This window comes from Scatophagus argus, chromosome 7 (assembly GCF_020382885.2).
Source record: "Scatophagus argus isolate fScaArg1 chromosome 7, fScaArg1.pri, whole genome shotgun sequence".
In the NCBI taxonomy this organism is placed as follows: domain Eukaryota; kingdom Metazoa; phylum Chordata; class Actinopteri; family Scatophagidae; genus Scatophagus; species Scatophagus argus.
In genome coordinates this window covers 5,260,758-5,276,661 of record NC_058499.1, presented here as the reverse complement: position 1 = coordinate 5,276,661, position 15,904 = coordinate 5,260,758, and the positions used below count along the sequence as shown (strand labels likewise).

The following is a 15,904-nucleotide window of genomic DNA, read 5'->3' as shown; positions in this document are numbered from 1 at the left end:
ATGAACTTAATTCTATCCCAGGTAATTAAAGTCTATCTAATCGCTCATATCAGTGAATGACTCAATGATCAAGAAGTCTCTGTCACTGGCTCTGCATTGTTTTCCATTTGAAGGCTGTATACACACAGTTTTGAGAGAGACATAAAAAGAGTTAAAAGCCAAGGCAAGGGTAGAGTCTGTCAGTAAATAAGCCATGAGATTAACACAGTTTACTTCACAGTCTCTTCTGCAGGCCCCATGTTCCAGCTGCAGACACATGATGCATAATGCATTTCCCAGAGACCGACTGACTTTGGAAGTGAAGGTGCTTTTTCAATAGAAACTGAATGTACAGCTGCAGCTAAACCATTGCCATGTAGAGTCTAGCACATCTTCTCCAAAAAGTAGATTGTAGCCCTGCAGTGGGTCGTGGGAGTCTCTGAGTTAATCATTATTGTCAATGACAGAGTAAAATCAAAATAAAAAATATGTCCCATCCTTCATCTTTACTTCAGTGTGAAATTTTAAATAATTTTTTTGGTTAAACTATTAATTTGCATAGTCAACCTGCAAAACTGATAAGTGAAAATGAATATGATTACCACATTAAGTAGTAGTAGTAGTGACAAATTTAAAGAGAGCTTCCAGTAGTATCACGAAAAGAGATCATTCGTGTCTCTTGAAAAACAAACCCGCTACCTCAAGGGTGTATTTCCCCAAGGAGTAGACCTCGCATCCCTTCATCTCCGACCCTTCAGAACCACTGTGGTAATTGTGACACCCAACGTGTTTGTATATCATCTTCTGTTGTTGTCATTTTTCAGCCCGATCTTATCATCCACTTCAGGATTATTCACACAGATTAATTATATGTTGTTACCGAAAGCTACTGTGCAGAAATAGTTCTCAATGTTTAGAACTGCACCGCGCCGCATGGTTTGTGTCATTTGCTGAGTAGGTAATTGTACATTTGGTTGCGATTTGTACTTATTAAATCAATTTTATACCAATAATTACTGTAATAACCTTCCAGTGATTATTTTAATAGTAACTACAGATTTCCCTCCTGTCATATATGCTCGTTGGCACGCTCACACGTCTCTCCTGATGGAAAATTGGTGAAGTATACATCTAAATCATTTTAATTCACACAATTTGAGACAGAAGAACTGAGATTTTGCAGTGCAGCTGGTAGAGTCAAACATAGTCATGTCTCAGAAGCCTAGGAGAGAATAGGCATTCACCTTTAAGGGAGCATATGGCAGCTAAATGACTAAGGAGGGACCTAAAGTATCCAGTATCAATAAGAATCAATCGTGACTAGAGTGTAACACACATGTTTTTTGAGGCTGTTGATGCACAGTAAACGTTATAGTTAGGAAGGATACCTTAAGATAAACAAGCAGAAGCCTTCATTCCTGACCTGCCGTCCAGTATACATTACAAAAATATGTCAACATTGTCAAAAGAATCAGTGAATGCAATGGCTGCTGATGCACTGACCATCGTGCAGGTTTTATTTGGATTCAAACTGGTCCCCATATCTGGAAATACAGATCCTTTGTTTGTCTGTCTCTCTCTCACAAACAGAAAAAAAAAATCTTGTCAACAGCATGTTTTCCTTTCCCATAGCCTAAACAATAAAAGGATGCCTCAGCATCCTTAATAAGCGTCTAACCCCAAGAAAACTCACATCCATCTGATTCAGCACTGACTAAATTGTGCCGCCTCTGGAAACTGCAAACTGTCAGTCTCACACTGGGCAACATCTGTCCCTTGCTGCCACAAAAAATGCCTTCTCTCACATTTATTTTAGTGAAGCAGCAATATGAAGGATAGATCATGAAGATGGAGAGAATGGCCATATGCTACAATATACTAAAATTTCACTTATTAGAGTTTTTATGTCAAATCACTTATGTTCAGTGATGATGTTGTTGTTGCTTCTGCACTTTATTAGAGCATAAGTTCAGTGTTTTAAAATAGATGGCTGTAGTGGGGGAGAGGAAATGCAGACCACAGCTGGTGGTGTCAAAGGCCCTCGCTTTATACACTTAACCAACCATCCTAACCTCCTCCATGACAGATTACGGGGTAATATGATGACATCGTACCACTTCTGCTTTGGCTTTGCAAGCAGTCAGAAATAGAGGCTGTTTTAATTTGAACAAACAACAAGTGCCGTTGTAGTTATTACAAGAAATGAAAGGACTATGTCTGAACATTTTTGCAAGCCACACACAGACATTGTTAAACTCTTTCATTTTCATTTAGGGATTTTTTTTAATGTAGACAGTGGAAAGAAAATTAGCAATATATTCCAAGTATCCCTCAAACAACAAACTACTGTATTATAAATCTATGTTATTAATGTAGGAGTTCAATGAAAGGTGTTCTTATTGAGACTCTTTCATCTTCCACTCAATTTAATGGGAAAACATTTGGTCACATAATGGAAAAGACATGCCATCTCTGCTTGTGGGCACCGCTGCAGCAGATAATTGCATTATATACGTACTGTATGACACTTTTACCATGCTGTACAACGCCAGCCAACGATCCATGACTTGAATCTCTGAAATCAATCCAATTAGCACTTCTGGCTCACACCAGGCTTTTCATGTGGAAAATCAGACCAGAGGTAAGTCTTTCTGCTTTATTATTTGCAGCCATAGGAAGATTTGCAGTTAAGCAACAGAGAATTTGTAGTAGTTTTGACACAGCCACAGCAGTGGTTGTGAAAATCATTAGCAGTGTGTGGTCTGTGCTGCTCATGGTGAGGTTGCATTGATTTTATTTCCTCCACTTTTTGAAGCCCTTATGGCCGTATAGAGCTTTGAGGGTGCTCATTATCTTGGGGGAGCCTCTGAATCAGCAAGTTGTCGTTATTCCACCCAAAACCCTAAGCTTTAAAAGCCTTCACCTTGACTGACCCCACCTTCACCTCATCACCGTTAGCTTTTATTAGGGCTCTAAGAGCATCAGGGTTGCAGTACATGCTCTCCCAGTGGGCCCACTGTGAATCGTTGTTTTCGTTCCAGCTTCCATAATTAATTGGCCTTGATGAGCATAAAGATGGATACTAATTGGTCGGTTAGGGATCTCTTTGAATTCATGTTTTAACATGGGGATGACACATAACATTTAGAATGATTCAGCCCAAATACTAAGGGTGAAGTGCCTCTGTGGTGACTCTTTGGCCTTAGTTATTCTCTATTTATTGGCCCTGAAAGGTTTTATGTATTATAATTCAGGAGCACTTTTAATTTACACTGTTTTGGTTTGAAAAGAGGAATAAGAGTTGCTCTAATCAATTGAAAAGAATCTGAGAAACATCTAAGACAATTTTAAAACCAAGACATATTGGGTCTCTTCTCAGTGTTTGGATACAGAAAAGTTTTTGATTTTATATGTGACTTGATAATTTGATAATTATTGCTGCTGTATGTAAATATAATTTACTAATAGCTTATAATATATGGGGAATATTAATTTCATTCAATTAAAAACAGTCAGTCAATATATCATATTTTTTAAATGCATTTATGTACTTAAATGAACAAATAAATCTATATTGAAGTTTACAATTTGGCTTTCACATTTTAACAATAATATCTATTGCTAAAAGCTAACTTATTATGGGGCAGATGGTGCAGGTCTCTTCTCCAACCAGGGTTAGAAATTCACAGCAAGCACAAGTGATTTTGTGTTATGTTGGGTGAATTTACTCAGCCTACCAGCCATGGTGGAAGGCAAATAAAAATGGTGTGACATAGCAATTTGTGAGAGACTACGACTACGTGGATTGAATCGGAGAATGAAGCAGGACTATCCTTCTTGTCATGAAAAGAGAAAAATAGTACAAGAGCAAATTAAGATAACAATAACCAGATAAAACTTGGGTTCTCGTCTCTCCTAGACTGAAAAGTTTGCAGTGCAATGTGTCTCACTCTCTCTCTCTGGTCTGCCTATCCTGCTTAGATGATCAGTGTATCTCTTGTTTGCTTGCTGTCCACTTCTGGGGCTGTGTTCTGTAACTTTGTGTCTGACAAAGGTGTGAAATACAACTGTTTATGACACTTGATAAATGCCAGCAGGAAACAACCATGTGTGTGTTCACAAAATGAAACTACTTTCCATCAGCAAACTTTGTCTGTCCAGACACGATGTAGGCGTGATGGCACTCCTCATCAGTTCACATAATTTTGAAACAAGACAATGACTATCCAGTCTCCCAGTCAAGGTTAAGTTGGAAGTAATTATTGCCACAAAGGCACCAACAAGCCTGATGGAAGGTGGAGAAAAGATGAGCTTCTTGTTTAGGAACGCCCGCACAATCACGTCATTAGTTCGAGGTTTTTGATGTTTATAGAGAGAGAGAGAGAGAGAGAGAGAGAGAGAGAGAGAGAGAGAGAGAGAGAGAGAATGTCAGTATTTTCCTTAAGAGCTTACATTATAATATAATAAAATATCTTACTGCTGGAATATTTTGGACTTTGTTTTAATATTTTTCACAAACTGTTACACGGTGCAACCATTTAAAACAAAACAGCGGCTTGGAAAGAAAAAGGAGTGGTTGGTAGATTTTGGATTTCCGCCATCCAAAGTGACAGGTGGACAAAGAACTTAATTTCCAACTCTGTCTCCAACTGTCATTTGTTTTTGAACCACCAGATTGGGAGCTGACAATTATATCTGAGAGCTTTTTTCTTTAATGATTTCTGTTGGGCTGTGCAAACTCGTACTGCAGAACTACAGAGGCTTTTCATTTCATTCTTGTAGTCTTTACATCAGTCACTCTGAAGTAGAATGAGGCACATAAACATTTGTCTCACTCTGCTTTAAGTTAGAAGGAGTACAGTCCCTTGCAACATAAACGCTTATTAATTTATTTATCATGCACAGCTTCCATAGTCACACCCACTGTATGTAAAAGGTCTGTATGTGAATTTAGGCTGGATATTCCTCTTTCTTTTCTTAGACCCTGGCTTTTTGGCCTAGTGTAATTATTCTTCCCCAGCCATTCTAAATGGTAATGCCCTTGTGCAATATTGTTTTCTTATTAAAGCTAAAACATGCTTGTCCATATAGATGAGCTGAGCCCAGTAGACAGTCTTCGTCGTTGTTGTAAATCTGAATTCAGTAACTGCTGACCGAACCACTGACTGTCTCTTTAATAAATCCTCAGATTCACCCCTGGTGCAAGCCTGAGCAATCTCCACTTCTTTTTGTCTTCCTCTAATTAGTCACATATTAGAAATGCACTGAGAAACAATCTAATTAAGAGGGCCTGACTCAATTTGCCTGTGGAAAGTTCAGTAATGGAGGTGGGAAGAGCGAGGGTAAAACACAAGGGAGAGGTGAAGTGGTGAGAGGGAGCCTAATCTAAGCAATCTATCTCTCCATCTCCAAACCAATTAATGAATCTTGCCACACAGACATGCAAAGGACAGGCAGATGCGGAAGGCTGCAACCTGTCATGCTTGTTTATTGTGTACGTTTTTGTGTATGTTCCTACCTGCTGTGAACTGAAACCTATGGAGATCTACCATGCTGCGATGAGAGCAGCGATTAATCAGCACAAGTTGGACTATAAGCGTAAGCAATTCCCCTCTCCGTGAGAGGTGCAGAAACAAAACATACTGAGAAAGCAAATGTATGGAGATTAAGTAATTTATCTTAAGGCTAATTTGATTTAAAACCTGTAATCGTCTTTAGACACAGTTTGGGATGGATCACATTTATCTTCCTTTGTTCTTTTTTTTATTTTTTATATCATCATTGACTCAGCAGCTTAAACACAAAAGTACATTACATATATATATAATCACAAAAGTTTAAATGTTTTGCATTAAACTAAGTTCTATGCATAGCAGTTCAACATGTGCACATGTGCCAGTGATGCAATATAAACATTTCCAGTCACATGTCACCAGCCCCCCCCCCTTTTCTCTAAAGGTGTCACAAAGCAGCATCATCACTGACGCAGAGAGCTGAACCCCGATACAGAATCTCAAAAAAAGGCAGTCAGGCGGTGGTCCAAAACAATATTCTTTTAATTTTGACAAAAGAAACTCAAAACTGGCACACACCTACTGTGGCACAAGGATCAACAAATAACTACAAAAAAGATGTAGCAAATAACATGGTGAGACGAGACAAGAAAATCCTGGCATGAAGACAAAAAAACGACCTGACAAAGAGTGATGAGGAAGACGAGGACTAAATAGACAACATAATGAGACACAGGTGAAACACATTAGGAGGGAGAAAGCAATCAGGATAAACTGAAGCGAAGGTACATGAAACAGACACACAGGGGAAGTGACACTTTCAAAATAAAACGGGGCATGACAAAAACCTGGAACATAATACATGGAAACACATGAAACATGACACATGGATCAAAACTCAAAAGACAGAACATAACCAAATCTAACACGGCGTGACAAAAGGAAGGCGTCTTCTCTGAGAATGTATGTTGCTCCCAACAATTTTCATCAGTATATTATTAATTTATATTGCAGTACGTTTTATGACTATAGTTTAATTAATGACATCCCAGGGCCAAAGAAATATGCTAATTTTGTATGCTGAGAACCTGATTTGTCATACCTGATATGTCTGATTTGACAAAATTCTGGGTAAATCAAAAATCTCTCTGTTAAGTGTCCAGTAAAATAAAAATGACCACAGATATGTGTCTACAACATAGAGTAGATTTTATAGGTGAATCCTACGATGACTCTTAAAGGGAACTGTTGTTAATGAGCCAGAATACTTTAACAGTCATTTGGAAAAGAAATTAACATATTTCATTGCTTTCTTTTCATCTGTATGAAATGTTGAGGTAAATGGAAGCTATAAAATTAAGTAGCTGTGAAAATCTAAACTTTAAAATTTACCTGAATTATGCATAACTAGACAAAAACAGACTGAAGGGACTACCTAATACAAAAGGGCACAGGGGTTATATTTTGGTAGACTCTTTCCCTCTAATGTTATATTATTCAAGAAAAGTAATTCAAATTAGTTTAGCACAGAGAGGGCTGCAATACACAGTGCATAAACATTGTGGAACTCCCTAAATAACATTTTTAAAGAAATGGAAACAGCCTCTTTCAAAAAATGTCATTTTAGGACAATTTAAAAATACTTACAAATTCTAATCAGTTAAAAACATAAGTCATATGATATACATGTACTGAGCAATATGTACCACTTCTGAAATTCATTAGTAGGTCAATTTTTATCAAAAATCACTTGTTAATTTACAGCATCACCACAGTCCAAAGCTGACTGGTTACCAGTAGGCTACATATCTTTTCATCTGCATCTTCTCTGTGAGGGTGAAGTTGATTTAAAAGGTGAAATCAATACAGAATTATAGCTTTGACTGGATTGACCAGGTTAGTCTGTCTGCTCAGAAGGAAAGATCCCATTTTTTAATCTCCAGCTTTCTTCCATTATGGCAGCATATACTGTATATTGATTTTTTATGTCTAGTCTGTCAAAGTTCAAACATCTGTGATCTTTATTAAGTAAAAGTCGATTTTAGAGACCACGTATACACAGTAGAATTCTTTTTATCCTTATTTAATACTATCAAATGGGCAGTGTGTGTCAATGTCTGAGTGTCACTCAAGATGTGTTATGTAACATTAAAGTGGAAGAAGTGCTGTTTAAACACTTAATATGCAATTTTATCAAGGCCATTCATTAAATTTATATGCATTGGTTACAATAACTGAGCATGTTGTCCATATTATACCTCCACTAATGATTTACAGATCATATGAAGACACAAAGCCTGCAACACTGACACGAGCATAGCATATGGTAATAGTAAGCTAGCTAACATTAGCCAAACATCACTGTTGTAAAATCAACTCAGATGGTTTGGTTTGACAAGAAAACACAATGAATTATCTAATTATCTAAAAATGATAATATAAAAATTATAAAAAATTATTATAGTGTTCTGGTTACAGCATAGGTTTGAACAGTACTGGCCAAGTCAAGTGATACATTGACAAAATGTCGTATCAAAAATAAATACAAGATGGGGTAAATCCTATATACTTATACATATGATTCTATATGTGATATTCTACAGCTATTAAATGGACAGTTTGTTTTGTGTGCTCTGTGCTTTCTTGGCATGCTGTATCACGCATGAATCATTATTAGGTGAGCTTTTTCATCCATGCAGAGCATGAAGTTGAACTGGCGAGTTTCGTTCGTTTTGGCACCTAGTCCCATTCCTTAGGAAAAAGTCCAAGAAACTAAAGGGTAATAGATGGACTGTCTGAAGGTCACTGCACTGCCCACTAATGTTTAAAGCATTCCTCTGGGTCCCCCTGAATAAGTTCCTGTTCTAGACCAGTGATTTCCTACAATGAAGCAAAATTAGGAGGAATCCAGTGGCAGCCCAGAGGGGAAAGAAACTATAGGCTGAAATCTTATCCTTCATACCATTATGAACATTAGCACCGAAGTTGCCTTAGTACAAGGTCAGCGTGCTTTATAACAGTATAGAACTGGTTAGAACGACAGCCTCAACAGTGCATGTCCTGTATTTATTTAAATCTCCTGCTGCTGTATTGTCCAACAACAGAACTCTGCAATGGTAGAAGTGTTGCCAGCGGTTACAATGACCCTCAAGGTCAAAGGGGGTCAAAACCTAAATGGAAAACAGGGCTTTAATCCAGCTCACACTGTCAGTGGTGAATCCAAAATAATTTGTTAGCTAAGTAAACAGCCAAAGGCATGTTGCATACACTGCCAAAACATTGTGTCCAAAATCTAGCCAAATTACAAAAAGGCAAAGACATGAAGACAAAGAGAGGAATAACAAGAGAGGGGCTTGTTCATTTTTCAGAACATACGGAGAAAGCCTGCACGTTGCCTGTATGTACTCACCGGTGTCAGCTTTATTAATTATCCAGCTTTTCAATGTTTCAAAGTCTTTATATACATGTTATAGCTTGTGTATAGAAATAGAAAACAAAAACTGCGATTTGAGAAGAAACTTGTCTACAACTGAGAAGCACACTATATAGACAAAAACATCTAGACACACCTCTTTATGAGGCTGTTTTTCAGTGGCTGGGTTCAGCCCCTTACAGTATTTCCAGGGAAGGGACATCTTGATGCACAGAGATTGCAAGCCAGGCCTTTTCATCCATCATACATCAGTACCTGACCTCACAAATGCTCTACCACATGAAAAGGCAAAAATTCTCGCAAACCAAAAAAATCTTGAGGAAAGCCTTCCCAGAAGGATGGAAGCTGTCATAGCTGCAAAGCAGTCTGTGTGTTTAGAATTCAATGTCACTGAAGTCCCTGTTGGTGTAATGGTCAAGTGCCCCAATACTTTTGTCTATATAGTTTATTCACCATGGTGTCAGCAGGGAAATTGATGTTAGGCCCAGTGACAGCCATACATTCAGGTACCCCAAAGAGTTGGGGTTCAGTGCCTTGCTCAAGGGCTTCTCAGGAGTGCCTAGGAGGTGAACAGTTGCTCTCCTGTCATGATTCTACACTGTGTACCATGGTCCCTACTGGTCTTGGGCCAGGTTCCCTCTGGTTCGTAAGTACCTATGGACTATTGATTTTCCAAGATACAGAGCAATACAGGAAGTCCTGTAATGTAATTCTGTACATTATTCATTACTGTATGAACTGTAAGTAATCACATAATTATATCAGCAAACACTGGTCCCACACAACTGAAGTACAAGCTGAAAACAAAAATATATTAACTCAACTACCTTTCCTCTATGAAAATCAGAGATTGTGCCCTCTGTAGAGAGGAGGGCACAACATTCCGGTGCCGTCACAACATCTCAGATCAACATATTGCACTCAGTGAGTGCACCGGGGTTCTGTAAAATGGCAAATAAATGCCATCCATCTCTTGACATAGTATTTGTATTCAGTAAAAGCAGTACAAAAAAACATGTGGCAAGACAACCCCTTAAATTAATTTAAATTAATAATTCAATTTTTATCTGGAAAACATTCCTGAAGTGAGTGACTGCACCATACAGGGCCATGATATTCCCGCCCTTCGGGATGTTCCCACACAAGGAGGAGAGGCTGTTTTCTATTAATAAGAAGAGCCGATTTTTCAGGATGTTTCCATAGCTCACTCTCAATGCATCCAAATCCAAAAAAACATTTATTGAGGTTGAGACTTGAGGTGCAGTGTAATTTGCCAAGGTCTACATTTAAATATCTGTACTACATTCAAGCGTAAACACTCCATTTGCACATCTTCACTGATGTTGCTGGATGATAATCATTCTTGCCACACTCACACTTCTGCATTCATCATTTGTGAGTGGTGACTTTGTGAGTATCTTTGAGCATATTTTACAAGTTGGCATTACCTTTCACAGGCACAGTGGGCTGAGCTGGGGGCATACATAACAAAAAGAGCTACTGCATATTTGTATGACCCACTGGCACTAAGGACAGGTGAGGAATACTTAATATGTGTCTTTTGACAGCTTCTCCGTTTCCCAGATTTCATTTGGAGAAGTCAAATGCAAGTGCAATCAGGCAAATATGTTTGAATGACAGAACTTACTGAATTGCATTATTTGACAAATCTGTCTGCTAATAATCAAACAGCCCAAACTCTACTTTCATCTTGCCTTTACTCTCTCCCTCCACTTTATTTAAAATGCATTTCATCTGAAATCTTTGCAAAATATTTGAAATCCTTTGATGAAATTCCAGTCACTATAAATATATAAATGATAAAATCTCACTTTGAAGATATTCTTCCAGTACAGACTGATGTCAAACTAAAAAAATCACAGTGTTTTCAGGCTTGGATGAGTTTTCCAGGCAGCAGTATTACACCTAAGCAAACCAAGTCACTCAAGAAACGGTTGAAGGCAGTTCTGGCAATAGAAAATGGGGTGGGAACAGCTTGTGTTTTGGAGACAGCAAGCAGGAGGGTTAGCATAGGAGGAGAGCTCCAGGGTTTGATAAATGAGGATGCATGGCGGCTGCAGTACTAAACTGCTTCCCTGCTCAGCTGTGGTGACAATGTGATTAATATTTGCACGGCATTAAGCTAATTTATCATGGCCACGTGCAAGCCTATGGGAGAATAGACTGTCACATGGATGCCTAGTTTAAGCGAGGAGAGTAGGTTTGGCAATGGGAACCATTTATTTCAAGCCAAAATAAACAAATAAAAACAAGAAATTTATATTAGGGTGAGGTGAGTCTGCCATGCAAGAAATTTAGGAATATGAGAAAAGCTGAGAGCAAGAAATTGAATATTGCTGAATGTCACTATCAGGTTTGTGTAATAAACATGTACCATAGAAAAAAACTGCTCCAATTATACACCAATTATAGGAAAGAGGAAAAATGTGTACAGATTTTTGTATCAAGAACATCTAATAAGTCAGTAAAAAGGTCTAACCAGGGTCCATCCATCCAACCTAAGTGATCTAAAGGAGAACATATTTTCTTAACTTCTATTTTTAGTTTATACAATTAAGATTTAGATACATACAAAAGACGAAAACAATGCTGTCATTTCCAAAAAAGTAAAAAAAAACAAACATTTGTCAGCCTCCCGTCAGGTGTGAATTCTGGACCAACCACAACAGGCCATTTTATGTTTGGCTCAAGCCCACAGGGGCACATTGCAGTACAGTGGTTGTTCAGCAGCAGGTTCCATCTCAAATAGGTTCTAGCTGCAGTCTCAAAGACTATTACACAACAACCCCCTGAGAACTTTCCTTAACCTAAACAAGTACTTTTGGAGGGTCAACCTAACCATTTTGTGGATATATCATGTAGTAGGCGAGTCTGTGGTTCTCGATTGCCCTAAAAGCATTTGGACTGTTTCTGTTGAGACAAGCTTATGAACCGACATTGCATTGCGCCACTCTATCTCTTGTTAAAAACCAATCTATCTAACTCAGCTGTCACAGAGCATCTCTTTCCCTATTCAATCAACTTAAAATAATAATAATACAGCCGAACCCAAACAAGATTATATTTCCTTAAATAGAATTAAAGTGTCAGCGTTCTGAATGAATGGATGTACAGGTCTATACGTTTCACAGCAAAAAATAAATGATAGATGGGATACTGTGTTTCATTTTTGCATGATCTGAGCCATATATCCTGCATGTGCAATACAAACTAGTGCAGGGATATAATAAGACATCTGGGCATTGAATGCTAGTAGCCTTTCACAGCATATCATTAATTTCTCAGGAGCTGGAGACCAAAATGGAGCTTAAAAGAGATTGATTTTTGGAGTTTCACTTATCACACGGCCACAAATATGGCTCCACTGGTGATGCTCAGGATTGCATCTATGTATGACTAATTTGCACCATAAATATATAAGGAAATGTAATGAATGAAATGTAATGGCAGCGTAAAAGATTTAGCAGGATGAAGACATCATTTCTACGTGACAGGGTTGATACTGAATATGTAAACAGGCATCTGTTGCCATGGTAACTTTATAAGAAGATGGTATGTCAGGCATTTTAGAGTGCATAGTACAGCGTCTACACTGACATAAAACCCTTCAAAGCTGGATATATTTGGATTAAATTCAGATGCGAAAAACTGAAAATAAATAACAATTATTTTATCCTTAAAGGAAAAGTATTTTCAAGGATTGTGAATGTTGACCAGGCAGCCAGTTGTTTCACTGCAGAATGGATTTTCTGTCAATATTGGTTATTTGTATTGTGTATTTAGAGAGCTTTTTTTCCCCTTTTTATTGTTTACATTTATTTATTTACTTTTGTTAGAAACATGTAGTATGCCAAATCAAAACTTACTGGCCCACAAGCCCCATTTTATAGAACACCTTCCTGAACAACTGCAGTTTGTAGGACCTTGGTTGGTTTCCTACTGAGATGAAATTGCTGAGTGTTTGTTCAGACTGTAACCAACCTTACAGTTGGCCTAATATCCCCTTTACAGAAAAAGCTGATATCCTGAAATGTAGAATAGCTCTTGTACAAGTTTGTTGTGGAATTCACATTAGAATCCTGCAATGCTATGCTTGTCAGTATTCTATGTCAAGCTCCTCTGCTGTAGTAGGACAGACTAGCCGGGCGGCTGCCACTTGGCAGGGAATTGCTGCCTTGGTCAGTAGCCAGTATTAAGATGCTACTGCTGTCAAGGGTCCCTGGGAGAGAAACCAATAACCAGGGCAGTAACTCACCCTTTAAGACCATTGCCTTGTTTAGGAAAGTAATCTACCCCCAAGCTGCTGCCTCATTCTACACACGATACATCATTGACAAACACTGGCACAGCAGTATTCACAGCAGCCACACTCAGCCTCCCTGCTGCCCTGTATTGCTTAGCTTGGCCTTGCAGTGTGGTATATTGTATTGCTTTAAAGGGACAGTTCACCCCAAAATCAAAAATATATATTAACCTGCTGTGTTATGTGTCTTGACTGTTAGGGTATTAGTTGAAAATTTTGTATTTTTGATTTTGGGGTGAAAGGTCCTCTTAAGTCAGGTTAAAGGAAGGCGTCAGAAAATGTTAACTTATGATACATCCACTTGTTTGAGTCTGTATTGTGATAGTACTTTATGCAAGTCACATCTCATTTCCACTTTGCGGTCATTGGAGTGCTTCTGAGAGATACTGAGCTCTTCTGGAACTGTTCTCTCCCATCAGTAAATCCACTCAACACCTCAGATTCCGACTGTGGCTGTTTCAGTATGAGAAAATGTCAGCAAACGAGTTATGCATTTAAAACAATTGTTTATGTAATAATGATATTCAGAATGATGAGACAAGATTATCACAATTTAAATGAGCTTACAAAAGGGCACCAGTCCACAACAACAACAATTAATACATGCAGCTTGAATTTAATGCCCATCTTTCTTGGTGTGCAGTTTAACAACCTGTCAGAGATGGACACATTGACATACATATGCAATATATCACAAGTGTAACAGCTTTCAATGATAAAGTTGCTCATGACCTTCTCAGTAAGAGTGGTTGATGGTGCATTGAGGCTGTTTCTCTTCTGCTGACTGTTGGATGTAATTTATTGACCGGCTTCAGCACCCCCCAGCAGAAATGATAAACTGTAAAGTATGCCTTTAACATACATTTTTGTTTTGTCTTTTGTGTTGGGTGCCTATTGGGGTTTACGTTAGTGAAGCTGGTGCCTGGCAACTGAGAGAAGGGCTGTAGGTAAAGTGTGGAAACAAAGGACTTGACAAAGACTTAAATCGCTTACTATGAGCTAAATAACTGTTGAGGACATGGGGATGGCTTTAATTCACCACTTTATGGATAAGTTAGCCTATCCAAAATTTTATATGTCCTTATTTCAAGAACAAATGACATGCACAGGAGGATAAAACTGAAGACAACCAAATAGAATGAGGAAGCGAGTGAGGCAGAGATAATGAGGAAAAGCTGGCTCTTGGCCTTCTTTCCTTTTACCTCAAAAAAAAGTGAGTCTTTTTTTTTTTTTTAACACACACAAGATTTGTCTGATGTGAAGCTAAAACTTTTACTCTTCCAACTGGTGACACATAAGAGTCTGAATTATTGAGCACAAGCAAAAGCTTCTCCTCCAGCATAAATTTTCTGAGTGAACTTGTGGCTTTGCCCCTTGCTTTCTATGTATCCATCAATAGCGTTTAGCTTTTAACTTGTGCAGCATTTAAGGATGTACAGCCACAACTTGCACCTAATACACAAAGAATGGAAACGCTGATATGTGTGAACAGTCTCGAAATCCATCACTCTTTTTCATGGCAACTAAAGACAGCAGATCGACATAAGATAACTTTCCAGAAAGAAAATCACACCTTGCAGACAGACTCTAGTCTCTTATGGGGCATTTGTGCCCTAAACCTAACCAACTAGTTTCTGTGCCTAAACTTACAAACTTACAAACAAATAGCAATCAGTGACACATGTTCAAAACGACCTGAGATGAGAATGTGCTGGACATGCGTAATGTTTCAAAATGTGCCTTTGTGGAGAACAGGGTGTCTTTCCCTCTTTCGTCTGATCTGGGCTTCTTTCATCAAGCATGTGTATATGGAAATACTAAGGCCATATGCCAAAAAACATAACCACCATAATTTTCAGTGTCAGACATTCTGCTTATTGGCACCATGCTGTAGACCGAGAGAGACAGAATATATCAAAGTTAACGCAGCAGAATAAGGAGGATGGGCTCATGAGATCTGATGAATTCATGATCCTGTCACAGGCCCAACTGTATTGCATTTGTTGGCCAGGGTAGAACAGGATTACTGAGCTTCATTTTTGAAGATCTTTTGCCATCTAGCAAGGCCGCACTTACCCTTTCCCAAGTCAATTATATTTATCCAGCCCGAGTTCACAAATCGTTTTACAACATACAACACCCTGTTCCTAAACCCTCGGATAACTCTTCCAGTTTCAGATTGTCAGTCCACCCCTGCTGGCACAGAAAAAACTTGATATTCCTTACCATCTGATCAATAAATTCAAAGTGATGCAGCAGTCTGTCTCAAGCTGTGTAAGTTAGTGTTTTTTATTTATAAGCCAAGTGAGGGACAGGAATTCCTGTTTGCAGTAAAAATATTTTAACATATTTATGTTATAAAACCCATGTGGAAAATATAATGTCTACTATTGTGTGTCACTTCTACAATGTACACATCTATGTGTATAATTTACATTCACCTTATGGGGCCACTATAAAACACTTTGGCGGTCTGATCTTCAGTCTAAACTTTCCTATCTCTTTCGCTGCATCAAATAATTTGTTTTTGCTTAATGATCTATGAACAAAAGGAATATGATGATTCCCATTTTATGAGTGAAATAACATAAAACTGTTGGTCTGCTGTTGAAGAGGTGTCATAATACATAATAATAATGTCATGAAAACTCATTA

General features: G+C 38.2%; 1 protein-coding gene across 7 annotated transcripts in view; it reads right to left on the bottom strand.

Annotated features, from left to right (window-relative positions):
- The window catches only part of lingo1a (leucine rich repeat and Ig domain containing 1a), a 238,998-nt gene that overhangs the window by 148,855 nt on the left and 74,239 nt on the right, over window positions 1-15,904 (bottom strand). The window lies entirely within an intron of this gene.